Raw genomic sequence first — 18702 nt, forward strand, 5'->3', positions numbered from 1 at the left:
GACCCTGAATAAATATGAGTAATGTGAAATGTTAAGCAGTGTAATTCGGGAATCAGTTTGCATGGAGTTTAGAAAACATCCAGGATTAACTAGTTAAAGTGTTGAAAAGCTCTGAAGAGTATTTCTGTTTTATGGAAACTAATCCTTTTATATGTTTAATTTTCGTAAGCCTCTATTTGATTAACAGCATTGTTATTTCTTTGTCCAGTAGAATCAACGATATCTGAAGAGAGAGCTGAGGAAATTAAACAATGGCTGAGAAACAACACTCAGCCCATCAGCCAAGTGGAAAAGTACATGCGAGAAACTGCCTTGTACAGGGCGCAGTGGATGAGGGCAAACAAACTCAAAAAATATGTTTGAGGTCCTCCATGAGTTTCCTCGGCTAACTACCCCAGGCATGGTATGTTAACATATTGTCTTTTATCATATGGTAACATGAGTTATATTTAGTCTTTTTTGAGAAAAGTTTTTTTTTTTTTTTTTTTTGCTTTTAGATTGCACAGGACTTTCACATTTTACATCAAGATGCTGCTCCAAAACTGTTTGAAAAATGGCTCCCTTGGTATACTGACAGGATCTTGCTTTTTGCGAAGCGAGAAGCAAAGCTTCCATGTACAGCTGAAGAAATGACAGAAGGTTAAAATGTTTCTACACCATTTTGATATTATGGGCCAGATTTACTAATAGCTTGCACCATAGTACTGTCAGGATTACTAAAGAAATGCAGTGAAGAAAAATTGGGGGGACATTATTTTTGCAACTAACATTACTGCATATTTGTGGTAGTTTATATTTTTTAACCCATTTTTGTGTGCTTGGCAATAATTGCTGCTAGGAGATGCAGCATTTCCTCCACTCATCTCATTTATTTAGAATGCCAGACAAAGACATTATAACATTTCTTTTAATTTCTGCTGCTCTTGGTAGGATATGTTGGTCATTATGTGTCTGTGTCCTTTAATTTGCACATTGTCAGTGGATCAACAGCAGAACTTTACACTTCGGTCTACACTTTTTATGGGATTTTAGACTCTAGTAAATCTGGCCCTATATTCTACATTAGTTTTTACTAAATGACAGCTCGCTGCTGTTTTTAGTAGTGTTGATGAATGTAATATTTATTTTCCTACAGATGCAAAGGGAAATCTTGCACTAAAGCTGTTACCTGCTTTTGCTTCCACCTCCACCCTACAAAATTGGCAGAAAAAACAGTCCGGCCCAGCAATTGATGAAAGCAAAAAAGCTTTTCATTGACATTCAACCTGTAAGTACGACTCAAGAAATTTACTTCAATCATTTAATGACTTTACCAGGTTGAATACACTACCATTCAAAAGTTTGGGATCGGCATGATTTTTTATGTGTTTTTAAAATTAAGTAATTTATTTGATCCAAATACAGCAAAAAGAGTAATGTTGTGAAATATTGTTACAATAAATTAATATTTGCTATTTGAATATATTAAAAAAAAAACATTTTTTTTTTTTTTTTTTCTCGTTTCTGTGATCAAAGCTGAATTTCCAACATCGTTATTCCGCAGTCTTATATATAATAACATGTTAACTAGATATGCTCCATAAGAACTTTGTAATTTAATTTATAATGTATCTTGGATAAATTATGAATAGATAGTTATTAAATAATAGTAATTATAATAGGATAGAGTTCCTCTAACTCTAGCACTCTCTATTCTAATTATATTCTTTTAAAAAAAAAAAGACTTGCTGTGTGTACTTTTACTGATTCGTTAAGCTGCACTCTTAAAAATAAAGTTGCTTCATGATGCCATAGAAGAACCTTTGTTATCTAAATGGTTCCATAAAGAACCTTTAACATCTGAGAAACCTTTCTGTTTCACAAAAGGTTCTTTGTGGCGAAAGAAAGTTCTTTAGATTATAAAAAGGTAAGAAAGAGATGGTTCTTTATAGAACCTTTTACTGAATGGTTCTTTGTGGAACCAAAAGTGGTTCATCACTGTGAAGAACCTTTTAAGCACTTTTATTTTTAAACTGTGTAACTGAGACTTGTTATAGCACTTGTATATCATTGCTCTTTTTTTGTACACAATACAGTACAGTAACTTCAAAATAGGGGTAAAAAAAATCAAGTCTGAGCTCACAATTTTTTTTTAATGTAGATAATTTTTTCATTACTAAAACATCTAATTGACAAATTTCTAGTGTCCTAACTATAATTCATTTGGCTAGACAAATAAAAAACGTTAGTCATTTTTTCTCAGTTTCACACTCTAGCGAGTTTAGGTCTTTTGCTTTTGTAGGGCAGAATATTAAATGTAGAAATTAACATTATTAATAAATGTTGTAGAAGTATTGTTTATGTTTAGTTCATGTTAACTAATGAAACCTTATTGTAAAGTGTTATCAAAACTCTTTTGACTTGCTTTGCATCCCTGTCAGTGGCTCTGTCAAAGTGGGCCAGATCAAGCTGTAATAATTTTCAGGTATTTTGCCTCATCCAAAGCTCTGGCTATAAAGGCCTATTATTTCTAAAGACTGCTTGATTGAATAAACAGTTTGGATTGACTCCCCAACCCACCACCCATACCCACACCCCCGACACTCCCATTCTCTTTCACCTTTATTCATTTGTATTTTCTGTCCTTTAGGTTGGAACAAATATGGTGGAGTACCTCCAGCAGGCTGAAGCATCAAGACCTTACCCTTATGTCCTGTCCCTTGAAAATGGACACATTGACTCGCAGGCATTTGTCATCCTCGCAGGAGAAGCTTTGGAGCAAAGCACTCTCATTGGGGCAGTAGATGTATGCTTCAAATCGTTTTATGTTTTTGATGTAAACTACCCAAAACAGTGTTTCTATAGTTGGGAGTTTATTCAAATATTTTATGAGTTGGAGGGAAGTGAATCCCCAACAGTGAAATTTTTTTCCACTCTGCACTACATTCTTGCAAGTAGATAAGAGGTTCTTTGAACAAACAGTGGTTCAAGTACACAAGGTAGCATTTTAGTTTTAATTTTATTTGCACATGAGATTTTTTGGTGTTTTGATTTTTTGTATAAACAGCTGTTTTATTGCTTGAGGAAGAGTATTACTTTATGTGCACATACCTGATGATTATCAGTTACATTTTTATGTAGAAATGTTTTACTGCCAATACGTTGTATTTCATAGTTTTATTTTTGTTCATTTTGTAGACTAAAAACAACAGGTTCATAATGTATACTAAAAACAAATATGCTTTGTAACAAACAGGTGTTGTCTTGAGGTACAGTATTTTAGAGTTTTAATTTCATGTGCATATGGATTAAAAATAATGCAATTTATTTGTAAAAAAAAAAAAAAAAATATAATAGCATTTCGTAAACCTTGAGGTTTTTTGGAGTTCATGAATTTTTAAAAATGTTAAAACATTTGCCGTTTTAATTTCATGTGCATATGGATTAAAAAATAATATGAATTATTTGTTAAACAATGTATTACTAAACCTTGAGGTTCTTTTGGAGTTCATGATTTTTAAAAAATGTTTAAAACATTTACAGTTTTTCAACTACAGAGGCAAACCATAAAAATGAAAGAAATTGTTTTGAATGCTGTTTATAAATGGAATTTTATTGTTTTAGTTTTGTATGATCTCTTGAATTTTTGGTTGAGGTAAAGTGTAATTACAAAGTGTAATATGCTGAAAAAAATAAAGCTAATACAATGTTGACCTGTTTGTTTATCATGTGGTATATTTAATTTTAAAAGGAATAAAAATAAAAATTACCTTTGAAAATATAACCCATTTATGAAATCAAATTAACCCATTATTTTTTGTAAAATAACCAATTTTTGGGTAGAAAAAACAAAAGCCCCCCATTTGCTGGGTTAAAATTAATAACCCAACTTCTTGGGTTAGTTTAACCCCATATGGGTTCTGTCCTATATTTACCCAGCAGTTTGGGTTAAAAACAACCCAATTTGGGTTGTTTTTAACCCAGTGTTTTTTAGAGTGCATTGTTTTAAAATGATTCCACACAGGCATTACACTTTTTTCCAGTCTAAAATAATGAGGTAATTATTGATTTAATGTTAATCTTTAGTAGGTACTCTCCCATCAAAACAAACAAAAGAGCTCGGCTTTCATGGGAAAGGAAAATCTACTCATTTATCAGAATTATGATAGACTCAAAAAATTGGACCGGAGGAGGGAAAACGAAGGACTAAATACATGAGTGTAACTGGATAGCAAAATAAACAGGCTTTTCAACTTTTAAAAAGAAGGAAAAAACATTTTCCATTTTGCTGTTGACGTCAAAGATTGGGCGTGCAATAAAACTCAAAAGGGTATTTTGGCGCAAATGCATTTGGATATGTGACTTTCTGTCATCAAAAACCATAGAAAACTTACTACTTTAAATTAGTTTTATTTTAGTACACTGTAAAAACAATCTTGTCGGTTTTACAGAAGAAAAGGAAGCTGTGGTTGCCAAAGTAATTCTGCAAAAATAAATCAAATGAAAACATACTTACAAAACAACCAATAATTTGCAGTTTAAAACTGTAAATTAAAAATAAACCAGTAAATCCAACAATTTTTTTTCTGTTGAATTAGCAGAAAAGAGCATTTTTATTTATTAGTTTTAGTTTATGAAGTTTTAGATATTTTAGTACTTGACATTAAATTAAATTACCACTTAACAGGTTTTTACTGTAGCATTTTTAGCCTTTTACAGTTGAAATGACAATATATTTTACTGTGATTCTATAATAGTTTTTGTTAATATTTTGAATTTTTTATATTTTATTTTTATATTTTATGTTTTCAGTGTAATTTTAAGTTTTATAGTTTTGCTGTGTTTTTGTCATTTTAATTTAATTTCAATTTGTCATTTAATTTTAAATATAATTTTTATCCATATTTTATTTATTCGTTTTAGCTTACACTTAAAGTTTAACTAAATCAAAATAACAAATGTTAATTAAAAAAAAAAAGCTGAAATAAAAAAGATTTATTTTTTTTATTTTTTTTATTTATTACTTGTTTCAAGTAACAAAAAAATTAAAAAAAGTATTTTTATGGTTTTAGTTTTAGTTAAAACCCTCCTTTAAATATAAGTTCACTCATTTCGGCAGTTGAATTATTGGCTACCAAAATCATGAAAACATTGAAATTCCATAAACAATTTTGGTAGTCGTCACTTGAAATACAATGTGAAATCTGAATCCTGACACAAAAGCAGTTGAGAACCAGTGTGATAGATAATGCATTACACGGACGGTTTTATTCTCTCAATGTATAGTTACATTTCCTGTCATGTTGAATCCATCAGCCCAATCTAGAGTAATGAAGCCGACGCAATGCAGTTTGGGGCCTGCTGAAGAGTTTTGAGGCTGGCTGATTTTGACAGGATCTCTGTGAGGCACGAGGGCTCTCCTTCCATCAGCAGATGCTTAAATAAAGTCCGGAGAGGCGAGCTGTTATTTACTACCTTCAGGTCTTCACCGGGGAGGTGCTTCTGGAGGTCTAACAGAAGGAGAAGTCTCGGCTCCGAGGGCCAGATTCCGCCCTCTTCGTCCCCATCTCCATCATCTGTCACACTCCAACACGTCACGTGCAATTAAGTGCCTGGCTGATTAACTCTTTCCCTGCTCTGCGCTGTCAGGATCTGGGAGCCGCAAGGCATTTAGGCACCGTCTAAAAGAGCAGCGTTAAGATCGTCCTCGTCTCTTCACAGCCTGACTGTCATATTTTGCATTGAACCTATTTTTGAATACTTTAATTGATTACTAAGTTATCTGCATTTTGAAGCAACTCAAGAAATGCTAATTGATGAGCAGATGAATTAACGTGATCTCATTAGTGCATTCGTATGTAAACTGCGTTCTAGCATGCACACTTTTTTGCATTTGGATTCACACCAATAGGTACAAATGTCAAACAACACATTTGACAGTTTAAAATGTAAACAATTTCAGAGACGTACTGAATATAAAAAAATGATCATATAATATTACATTAAAAAAATTAAACAAAGGGATGATATAAATATTTATAAAAGAGATACCATTAAATTTGATACAGTTAATGTATTTGACAATTTCACTTTAAATTTTCATTTCATTGATATTTTAGCTCTCTCCCAAAGCTCAATACTTCACGTGTTGAACTTAAGGGTTTCAGCAGAGGTGAATATTATCAGCGTATAATTTACACAAAGCTATTATAGGATTTAACACTATATGAAAACATAATACACTAATTCCACTAATTCATTTTATTTTTATGTACATGGAATTTGTGTTATTTCGGTATCATCAATATACTATTGTAGTTTTTTATTAATATATTGTATATTTTCTTTTTCATTTTAATTGTAGGTTTTAGTAATCTTGTTGTTTTTTTTTTGTTTTGTTTTGTTTTAAGTATTTTTGAGGTTAGCTGAAATAAAAGTTTTTTTTATTATTATTATTATATATTTTTTTTTTTTTAAGTTAAAGTTGTTGTTTTTTTTCCAAGCAAAAAAAAAAAAAAATAATAATAATAATAATAAATAAAAAGTTTTTTTTTAATAATATAAAAACAATAACTAAATTCAAATAAAAAATATAATAACCAAAAATAAATAATAATAATATAAAAATATAATAAATCTTCAAAAATTTCTAAGTGTTTTACAGAAAAACACAGACACACACACACACAAACACACACACACACACACACACACACAGAGTTTGGAATGACATGAGAGTGAGTAGATTATGACTGAAATAAATACTTTTTAAAAGTTGCATCGTAACATTGACAATGTGTTTCATTTATATTTTATGTTTGTTTAGCTTTGATGATAATTAAATTCCGAGACCCAATCACTTTTTATTAGTCCCACCAGGATTTCATTTGTTAATAAGTTTGCCTTTAAAAATCAGATCTTTTTCTGACACATTTTCTCCATCTGTTAATCATTAATGAGACTCCGACTATTGTTTCTAAGTACTCTATTGAGTATTGAGGATTCACAGACATGTGTATGTTTCTAAAGTTGTACATAAAAGCATTAGTACTATAAAAGTATGAATAGACATTATGTAGAAATACCATTCAGTTAAACACGAATGTATCAGATTATATCCAAACAGTCTTTTGTGTTAAGCTTAGGCATAACAAAATATTACTTAGGCATGCACAATGGGGCATATGGCATGATTAAGCATAAGATTTACCGCAAGGTTCACTGACAGTTTGTGGCCCATATTTCCACATGTCACGGCGCGCAGCTGCCAGATACAGTGAGCTCCTCAGCTGCAGACTGTGTGATTGCAGCAGACAGGCCAGGATGTTCCAGTTTCGTGTGAACAATAAGGCCACGAAGGCCAGGTATGGAAATGTTTTTATCATTAACCATCCATCAGTCACTTCCAGACAACAGAATGGGCCTAGGAAAATCAGCTGGAATTCTGCTCAGGCAACTGGGTACAAGAGCACCACTTCCTGTATTTAAATGCGTCTCTCATTTCAGGACATGCCTGCTGCCTGTTATTGTCCAAAAAACCATTAGCTCTAGATTTGACAAAGGAACATCAGTAACAACTTTCCAATGTCTGTTCTACATTTTTAAAGTAGATTTTTATATATTTTTAGAAGAAAATATAAGTGATACTGGCCTGTGCAAATGCTAGGGAGTTACCAGGATGAACTGGTTACTAGGGCATTGCTAGGGTGTTTTTGGTGGTTGCAGAGTTGTTGCTAAGGAGTTCTGGGTCGTTGCTAAGGTGTTGCTAGGGTGTTCTGATTGGTTGTAGGAGCAAGTGGTTACCAAACTGTTGCTTGGGTGTTCTGAGTGGCTTCAGGAGGGCGTGGTTACCAGGGCATTGCTAGGGTGTGTTTGCTGTTTCATAAGGCGTTGCAGGATTGAGTGGTGACCAGGGTGTTACTAAGGTGTTTTTAGTGGTTCCTAATGTGTTGCTAGGGTGTTTTGAGTGGTTGCTAAGGTATTCAGAGTGGTTGCAGGAGTGAGTGGTTACCAGGGTGTTGCTAGGGTGTTCTGAGTGGTTGCAGGAAAGAGTGGTTACCAGGGCATTGCTAGGGAGTTTTTGGTAGTTGCTAAGGTGTTGCTAGGGTGTTCTGAATGGTTGCTTACCGTTTAAAAAGTCAACCCTCAAGTCATTATGATATTATGGTTTTTAGATGTGGCTTGAGTTTCTGATTGTTTGCAAGATTAAAATTATAATTCTAAGTGACCAAGTACCCTAAATAAGAGATATAACTATAGCAATGCTTGGCTGACATTTTCTTTTGTTTACCACATAGCGACACCCTGACAGCTACACAGCAACACTAGAAACCATCAAAATGCCCTAGCAACCTCATTGCAATAGTAGAAACCATGCCAAACACCCTAGCAACCACATAGTGATTCTAGAAACCACCCATTCATCAGACCTAGATTTAGTACAGAAACACCAAAGTAGATTTTTAGAATATATGAATGGTTCTGGATTGTGCAAATGCTTGGGAGTTGTGTATGGTTACCAGGGTGTTGCTATTGTGTTTTTGTGGTTGCTAAGGTGTTGCTAAGGTATTCTGAATGGTTGCTTACACTGTTTACCAAGACAACCCTCAACTCATTATGATATTCTGGTTTGAATTCCTCCTAAAATGTACCGATTCCATTTTTGTGGCCATTATTCTCAAGATGAAAATGATAAGTATAACTGGCTAAATAACCCAAAATGTGAGCAATAATAGTAGTGATACTTGACTGGCATTCTTTATTTTCTTTATATTTAAATGTCAACACAAGCTTGACTTGATTTAAGTGCTTTCTTCCTCATACCTGATCTCCAGCAGGACCTGGGTGCCGGTCTGTCACAGACATGGTTATCCTTTACCACAGGCTGACGGAGGCATTATTCCGATGGGGACTGTTTGACTAATAAGCATTTTCACTGCACAAGCACAGGCTCAAGTCAATGTTGTCCTGGTCTTGTAAAGGACACCTTGTTCATGGGGAGCCAGTGGACAGCATTAACTAAAGTGACTCATCTGTTAAATGCGCTACAGTTTTACTGGAGAAATCAGCCAACTTTTAAAGGGCAAAGAAATATATGAACCTTTGAGATTAATTTCCATTCTTTACCATTTGCATTATATATTAAAGGTAATATTAAGGCAACATTGGCTACTACTGTTGTTTATACTTTATGTCCCTAATACTTAGTATCAAACTTCAGCACACCATTTGTGCTACATGAATCATACATACTAACATCAAGTACTAACTTCATAGCAACACTAACAACCATACACTACAACCTAGCAACCATACAGCAACACATCCAACAACCCAGAACACCTTGGCAAGCACCCAGAATGCCCTACCAACCAAATAGTACCAATATCAACCTCATATCAACACCCTGGAAGCCATACATCAACACTAAACATACCCTGAATGCCCCTGCAACCACATAGCATCACTAGGAACCACCCACAGCAACACCCTGACAACAACACAGCACCCAGATCACTCTAGTAACCACATAGCAACACAAGCAACTACCCAGAACACCCTGGCAGCCATACAGCAACACTAGAAACCACCCATAAGACCTTTGCAATCTCACACACTCTATCAACCACACAGATATACTAGAAACCAACCAAAACACCCTAGCAACCACATATCAACACCCTGACAAACACACAGCAGCACAAGCTACTTTTCAGAAGACCCTAGTAACCCCTTGGCAACCTCCAATCAACACCCTAACATAGCAGGGAGTTTTGCACAAGCAAGAAACCAGTCAAAACACCCTAGTAACCACATACTAACACCCTGGCAAACACACAGCAACACAAGCAAGTGCTCAGAAGACCCTAGCAACACCTTGGCAACCTCCAATAAACAACCTAGCATAGAAGGGAGTTTTTTTTTTTTTACAAGCAATAAACAGGTCTAAACAGCCTAGCAACCACATAGCAACAGCCTGGCAACCATCCAGAACACCCTGGCAAACACTTAGCAACACAAGTAACTGCCCAGAACATCCTACCAACACCCTGGCAACCATCCAAATCACATTGGCAAACATATAGCAACACAAGTAACTGCCCAGAACACCCTGGCAACACCCTGGCAACCATACAGAACACCAATAGTGTAGCAATGAGTTTTGCACTCACAAGCAGCACTCACACTTTCTTCCTAAAATGTAAAACCATGCTCATTTTCATTTTTAAGGATACACAGATGTCAAAAAGTTGTAAAAAGATGTAAATTCAGGTTGATTGGATTCACACTCGTCCATTTATGCATGAATGCCAAAACAAGCTGTCTGTATTTCTCTCCAGATTGCCGAACATGTTTCTAAAACACACTATTTCATCCCGAACTGGCACTATCGGTCATCTGCAGGCATGCTTCTCTGAGTCTCTGACAAACGCCTTTCAGTATTTCAGAAGTCTATAATAGTGGTGTGCAGTACGGGAGCGTTTCCATTCATGTCACTTAAGACAGGGTTTTGTAAGGTGCAAAGCGCATGAGGGACATGGTCATTTGAGAAACATCTGTCACTCTGGCACACAATAAAAGCACAGGGCCCCTGAGAGGACAAGCGGAGAGCCCCATACATCATCCTCTGTGTGACTGCTAAGCTAAGAGACACACATGATGTGGGCCGTTCAATCACATCAGCCTGCGAAACACCGTTCTGGTGTCTACATAATTATGTGACAAAGGACTTGAGGAATACTGTGACTAAACATTATTGAAACAATCCAGGAATTGATATTGATTACCTTAGAGTTGGAAATAAAAGTGTGCCGTTTGACTTCGGGGGCCCGGCCGGGATGCACCGCAGGTATACGAGTGCCGCCTCTCCCCTGATGCCGCAGGCAAAGGCGAGACAACGGTGCACTGCATCTCTCTGGCTTTCTAATTCTCCTCCTCCCGGCTTAATTGAGAATTTGAACAAACAAATTAATCATTGCAGCCCATAAAAATGACAGGATTCATGCAGTAGCATTCTTCATTCGCTCTAATTTGTTGTGTGTTGTTATTGCCCCCCCTCCACCCCCCTTCGCCGAGGCCTTTCTTCAACCCCACAGCAGGTTTTATTTTTTTTATTTTTTTTTTTTGTGCTGAATTTGCGAGTTTAGCCCTTATAAAAATTACAAATAGTTGTCAAGGTTAACGAGTTAATATTCTCATTCAATATTTATTTTATGGGCACAAGAGAGCGTCTCCCTTCGCCGCGTCCCACCGCAGGAGGAGGCTGGGTGTGTTAATCAAAATGACAAGGACAGTGTCCTTTTGATAATACCCTGAATCATCGAGAATAAAAAATGAACTTTATTAATCAGCAGTCCCTGATTAATTGTTATGAAGCGCAGCTCGTCCATTTCCCCCGCATTTCCGTAATTTCCACAGAAGCTTAACAATCTCCCCGATGATTTGAAGCCTTTTGGGGTGGAGTGGAACAAAGCTTTGCTGCAATAAATAGTTGGAGCCAGCTTTTTTTTTCTTCTCGGCGGAACCTGTGTTCAGTCAACACACACAAAATACAATTATATCCGGTCCTGGGCTTGTAATTCCATCATTTGAATATGAAAAAAAGGAGGAGGGGCTTTTTAATTGAGGGCACGGAGAGGTCAAGTTCAGATTTAATATAGATGTATGAATTTGGGATTTATTTACTCAATAAAAAATATTGTGATTTCATGTAAAACACACTTTTAGATGCTAATGTTTAGATTTTCAGGCATGAGGTTCTTAGTTTGTTTATTATAAGTTTAATATAAGGAGGTGGGACTATTTTCTATTTACTTAAAAATAAAGCATCCCTAATCATATGTATTAAACCTCAAAATGTAAAAACCACTAAATGTACTTAAACAGCAAAGAAAATACATATACAGGCATTTTTAAAATACATTTGAAATGTGAAAAAAAAAAATATTCTAAAAATTATTCTAAAACTATTCTAAAATGATTTAGTAAAATATTAATCAGTTTTTAAATTACATTTCTTCATATATTTCTTCATATATTTCTTCATATATATATATATATATATATATATATATATTCTATATATATACTATAGGGCATTTCAGTATATTACAAAATGTATTTCAAGTGACAAGAAAAACACACACATGTATATATGTATTTTTTACTACATATTCAAAATATTTAAAAAATATATTTAAAATGAAAATATATTATTTTTGATCCGTTTAATATAATTTTACATTAAAAAAAAGTCTAAATCAAATTAAATAAAAAATCTATCGTCATATAGGAAAGTGTAAAAAATCCCAAAGTCTAAAAAAATCCCAAACAAAACACAATACACCAAAAACATACACCAATACAAAAAAAAAAAACATACATTTAAAAAAAGTCATTTGTTATAATAATAATAAATAAAATCCCAAAATACCCAAATCTATGTAAAATCCGAAATAAAAGCACTAGAGAAACAAAAGCAAACTAACAACCAAAATAAAATCCCAGATTTTTATCATAGCAACACCCTAGCAATAACAAGCCACTAACAACCACTTGGAACACCTTAGCAAGTTCCTGCGGCTTAATTGGTAAAGCGCTTTCTTAGCAACACCAAAGTCAAGATGCATATTATAAACATATACCTTGATATGGATAAAAGGATAAAAGTTTGTACAAAAGTGCCTGCCAAATGTCCATCTTAGTAGTTTACTGCATATCTCTCTCATTTTCAGCTGCTCTGTAGAAGAAATGCACATAGCTTTACGCCAAACAATGAGTGAACAATGGACTCCTGCCGGTTTCCGCGATTAAGGACCACAGATTCATTGTGATCTCTGAGTTCGAGCTCAGGCCCATGTCTAAATGACAGCTGCGTAAATATGTAGGGCATTAATCACTGCATATATTGAATATGTTTATGATTAATATGTATAACAACCAAATGAAGTTTGCATAGCATGGGTGCTTTTATGTCTTTCGTTTACATGAGCGTGTCAGACATGTGCAGCTCATTTGCTCTCTGAAGTTCTGCTCATGAAACAGAATACACAAGCTGCAAAAAGTTTTATGTCTTTCGGGGGCTTCTCACCCCTCAAGAGTTATTGCAGTGACAGGACAAAGCTAAAGCAAACAGGGCCCTCAAGAAAGCACAGGCTTCTTATAAATTTTGTTTCTTTTTTCTGTTTTCTTTTCCTTTGTCTTATATTTTTTTCATAAAGAAACCCGCTGTTCTTTAAAATTCATTCATCTGAAACCTATGAAGTTTTTAAAAAATAATCAACTTTTTGTACATACAAATATTAATTCTGTCACAAAGGCTTCTTCTTAGTATGTTTAATATGGTTTAAAATACATAACTGACTCTGTAGGGGCGCCTGCTAAACTTTCCTAAACTTTGCCATGGAACTCATCCTGAATACCTCAAATAAAGTGAAAGGTTGTGTGATTACTTTTCTAAAGATTACATAGACTTACAATGAAGGAAAACATGCCATAGCTATTAAAAAAAAAAAAAAAAAAAAAAGCTTAAAACATGAAAAAAACATCCAAAACAAAATGTGTAGGAAATGCAGTAAAAGTACATAAAAACGAAAACGAAATATATTACTTTAAATATATTTAAAAATCTATATCAGCAGTGTCTTTTTTGGCAGTTTTGGCAATATATGAAAACATTACTAATTTTATGATTTTTATTATTGGCAAGAAAATATGTTTACATACATACATAAAAAAGTAAAATGTATCTATAAAATCATGTCCAAAATATATGAGAAAATGCAAGTAAATAAACACAAAAATACATTCTTGTAAATATTTTAAATAAATATATAAAATAAAATAATATATAACATGAAGAAAATACACTTGAAAATATATATTAACAGTAAACTTTTGTATATTTGTGAAATATAATATATAAAAATGTTATTATTGGTAAGAAAATATATTTACATTAAAAATAAATAAATCTTAAAGTATTTAGAATAAAAATATATAAAAATTAAGTAAAACAAATATATTCTTGTAAGTAGATAAATTATCGAAAATATTATTGTTTTAAAATATATTCTAACAGCATATTTTGGCCACTTTTGTATACTTTAGAATATATAAAATATGCAATTTTTATAATATAATATAATATAATATAATATAATATAATATAATATAATATAATATAATATAATATAATAGCAACAAATTTATTCTTTGGGATAAACCCCTTAAGATGCATCATATCGTTTTTCACGGGGGTCATATTATATACTATATTTTATGTTTATTTTTTGCCATATCGGAATAGGTGAAAAAAAAAATCCACAAATAGCAACCACCTAGAACACCCTAGAATCCAAACAACCACTCAGCACACCCTAGCAACCACATAGCAACACTCTAGCAACCACTCAGAGCACCTTAGCAACCGCAGAGCAAGCACCTACAACACTGTATCACTGCACGAGCAAACGCCACTCATATTTCTAGCAGAAAATGTTACAATCGAGTTCTATTTAAATCCTCAAATTTACTCAGTGAATGGATTTACTTCTCAAAGTGGCATAACTTCCAGATCTTCATGCAGGTATATAAACGAGCGAGTGGGGGAGAGATGCGTGAATATTTTACAGTGAGCCGTCACTTCCAGTGGTCCTCAGTGGAGTGGGTGGTTCAGCGTGGCACGCAGTTAATTGTGGAGGTGTTTTATCCATCAGTGTGAATTATTCAAGGGGATCGTTAATAGCTATCCCAGATCCAGGAGGCTTCAGGAAGGAAGACAAAGCCCGCAGCAGAGAGCCATCATTACCTCGCCTCTGATCAGAGGCTGCCTCAGCCTTCCTCCGTCTCCTGGGCCTCCCGCGTCGCCGCCGAAACCAGGAAACTAACAAACTGCCAACCAGGAAGTCGTAAATCCAGACTGAAGGTAAGACAGCTGGCAAGTAAAAACCTGCGTAGGCTTTTAACAGGAAGAGCCGGGTTAGTTATGATTAGCCGTGTCTGCCTCGCTCATCATGTTCCCGTCAAGATGTTTATCAGAATTCACTCAAATTTCACCATTGCATTCTGTCACAGGCGCTTCTGTCTAACCAAAATATGATTTCTTAGGGTGCTTTCACACCTGATCGATTGCTTCGTTCCAAAACAGGGATTAAAATTATCACAGTGTTGCTTTTTATTCTTCGTTCCGCTCTCACACACAAAACAAAGTAAACAAACCAAAAAAAATTGTTAATACAAGTCACGTGCGAGTAAACTGTCCTCTCATTGGTCAGAGTTCCACGGTTTATTTTCCGGAATTCCGCTCAAAGTGGTCATCCGACAGGACGGAACCAGCTTTGAGCTTTCGTTAAATTAATAAATTAATAAAACAAAATTTATATATATACAGCTATATATATATAGCTTTCGTTATATTAATTTATTAATTTAACATTTTGAGCAGGAGTCCAGGATTCGTCGGGAAAACATTGTTAAAATGCACCTACTACGAAGAGCAATAAGACAGCATTATAAAATGAAAAGGCGCGCTTTGATTTTGAATGGCGAAGATGTGCTCACCCACAGACATCATCAACAACATTTCACCAAACAAAACAAACAATAATACATTGTGATATAGCCTGGTTCGTTGGCCCGTTGGATCGAATTGCTTTCTCACTACAACCGAAGCGCTCCAGAGTTTGTTTTCAGCTGAGCCGAGACCACCTCGTTCAGGCGATCTCGGACCGATTGTTTTGGTGCGGATCCAAGCGTGATCGCTGTGTTCACATATGCCCAAATGAACCAAGCTAAGGGGCGAAACGTGCCAGGTTCCGAAACAACTGACCAGATGTGAAAGCACCCTTAGTCAAGTTTTAATTAAACGACAGCAATCCCGCAATGCACTGCAAGCACATTTCATTTAAGATGGCATGAAAAGTCAACTAAATAGTTAACTAAACTGCAAATAAAAAAAATTGCTAGATAAATTGCCAAAAATCACATGGATTTTTTTAGGAATCTGCCAATTGTTTGCTTATTATATATATATATATATATATATATATATATATATATATATATATATATATATATATATATATATATATATATTATCTTAAAATGCATTGATGTGCAAATCTATATATCTGTCTGTCCATCCATATATATATGTAAAAATATATAATAAAATATAATAACTATATAATAAAAAAAACTAAAGAATTATTTATATTGATCTTATCTATAGATAGATAGATAGATAGATAGATAGATAGATAGATAGACAGATAGATAGATAGATAAGATCAAATATAAAGCCATTAAAAAAACTTTTTTAAACTATATATTTATTTTATTATATTTTATGTATTTTAAATTACTTATTATTATTATTATTACAAATTACTGTTTATTAACAGCCTCTAGAGGATTGGCATCTGTAATGGTGATGATCTGCAATATGTATTGTGTAATTTTATCTTTTTTGTATTTCTACTATGTACGTGGACAGCAAGGCAACTTACTAGGTTTTGAAATGGAATTGATGAACCAGAAAAATTACATTCATCTAAGCTGCCTAGTAAGTTTGCATTATATAAAGTGCATTATATAACACCATAAAGTTTTTTTTTTTGCAAGTTTTGATGATTTAAAGCTTGTAATTTTCTTGTCAATGCGTATAAAATAGACTAAATTAATGGAATAAGTATTATGGAACATACTCTAAAAATAAAGATTCTTGATTGCAACTTCAGCATATACAAATAATATTTTATGATTATTAACTGCTTCTCACATCTCTCTATTATCCGGCATGCCAGCTAAAGCTGAAGCGATTTCAACACTCAAGGACCTCATGTACCACAGAGTTCACAGCGTAACACAAACATTTAAATCTGACGTGATAAACAGAAGTCCTTCATAATGGTTTTACTGTACTCACTGTGTCCTCCCACGACTAAAAGCTTTCAGCAAGAGACCAGATTCACCGCAGCCTGCCAAAAATCCTGCTCTTGATTTTATCATTTCACTCTTACAAAGTTTTCAGACTTGGAGATCTGAAGCCAAGTATTTTCAGAAGAGGTTTCAAAATTCAAGAGATCTCATCGAATGAGGGTCATTCATAGGTGAGCGACCCTGAAAACAACAGCTTTCACAATAGTTGTTTAATTAAAGGCCTCTATGTGAATTGCAATAAATTAGTTTTTTGAAAGAAAATAATTTAATTTAATTCATTCATCAAGGATGCATTAAATTGATCAAAAGCATCATTAAAGACGTTTATTGTTACAAAATATTTCTAAATCAAATAAATACTGTTCTTTTGGAATTTCTATTCATTAAACATACAGGGAAAAAACGCATCATGGTTTCCACCAGATTTTTTTTTTTTTTTTCAGGAAATCAGCATACTAGAATTTCTGACAGTTCATGTGACAGTTTACATTTTGAATAAATTTATATAGACAACATATTAAATTGTAATAATATTTCATATGACTATTTTACTGTACTTGTGTGTACTTATTTGTATTGTATTTTTATTTACTGTATTACACTGTGTGTATATATATATATATATATATATATATATAAAAAAAACACACACACACAAACACACAAACACACACACACACACACACACACATATATATAAACACTTCTTATAAGCTTTGTCTGTATATATATATATATATATATATATATACACACACACAAACTGTCACGATCTGGTGCACAAGGGAACAATCGAAAACAAAGACGAAATAACAACGTCTTTAATAATCCTCAAAGAGGGTAATCCACAGAGAGGGTATGAACACACATACACATCAACTTAAACTCAATACCCGACAACCAAAGACTGAAAAGAGTACAACTTATAAGGGGAATGTTAATGAGGATAATGACTGACACACCTGAACATAATGACATAATCAAGGGAAGACAGAAACTAGGTCATACTGAGCACATGGGGAATGGAACACATGGAGGGAAAACACAACATAATGAGTCCAGGGGTGTGACACACACACACACACACACACACACAAATTTACTATATACAAATAATGTGCACATTATGTACAATAAAAAACAAATTTATTATATATTTATAAAGTCATAAAACTACAAATGATAATATGTGTGTATAAATGTGTATACACACACACACACACACACACACACACATCTATATATATATATATACATACATACACGCACACATATTAAGGAATACATAATGCTTGCAAAATGACAGATTGTCAAAATTGTCAAATTGACAGAGCATTTAGATTTTGAAGAACTTGATTAAATAATTATAAAATCGCACACTAAAGTCCATCAGCCTGTTACACTTCAGCCTAATTCGAAACCTTCATTGCACTCGACATAAAGGTCCATCAAACATCCACAAACCTCCACGATCAGTCAAAGCACGCATGGACCACACTCGCTAAAATGGGTCAACCATTTCTCCCAGGATTTTCTTAACATATGCTCCACGCTACAGTTTCATATCCATCTTAACCATGAGAAGTGCTTTCAAAGCGTGATCTATGAGACGAGGGAACAAAAGCTCTTCGACAATGACAAACCCCAAGTGCATGAGCCAGTCCCCCTCTTTTCAAGTAATTCCAGCCATGGCTATTCAGGGCTCGCCCTGTGGCAAGACAGCACTTCAGTCTCCAGAAATAGCCATAGCTCATCTTTCACAAGGACTCAGGTTGTCTTCTT

General features: G+C 34.0%; 1 long non-coding RNA gene across 1 annotated transcript; it reads left to right on the forward strand.

The window, feature by feature from the left end:
- The first annotated feature begins 351 nt into the window (after positions 1 to 351).
- Positions 352 to 1171, forward strand: LOC109095709. Its single transcript, XR_006158257.1, has 3 exons — positions 352 to 403; positions 498 to 639; positions 1136 to 1171. It is a non-coding gene; the product is annotated as an uncharacterized LOC109095709 (long non-coding RNA).
- The last annotated feature ends 17531 nt before the right edge of the window (positions 1172 to 18702 follow it).

Source organism: Cyprinus carpio, chromosome B23 (assembly GCF_018340385.1).
Source record: "Cyprinus carpio isolate SPL01 chromosome B23, ASM1834038v1, whole genome shotgun sequence".
NCBI classification, from domain to species: domain Eukaryota; kingdom Metazoa; phylum Chordata; class Actinopteri; order Cypriniformes; family Cyprinidae; genus Cyprinus; species Cyprinus carpio.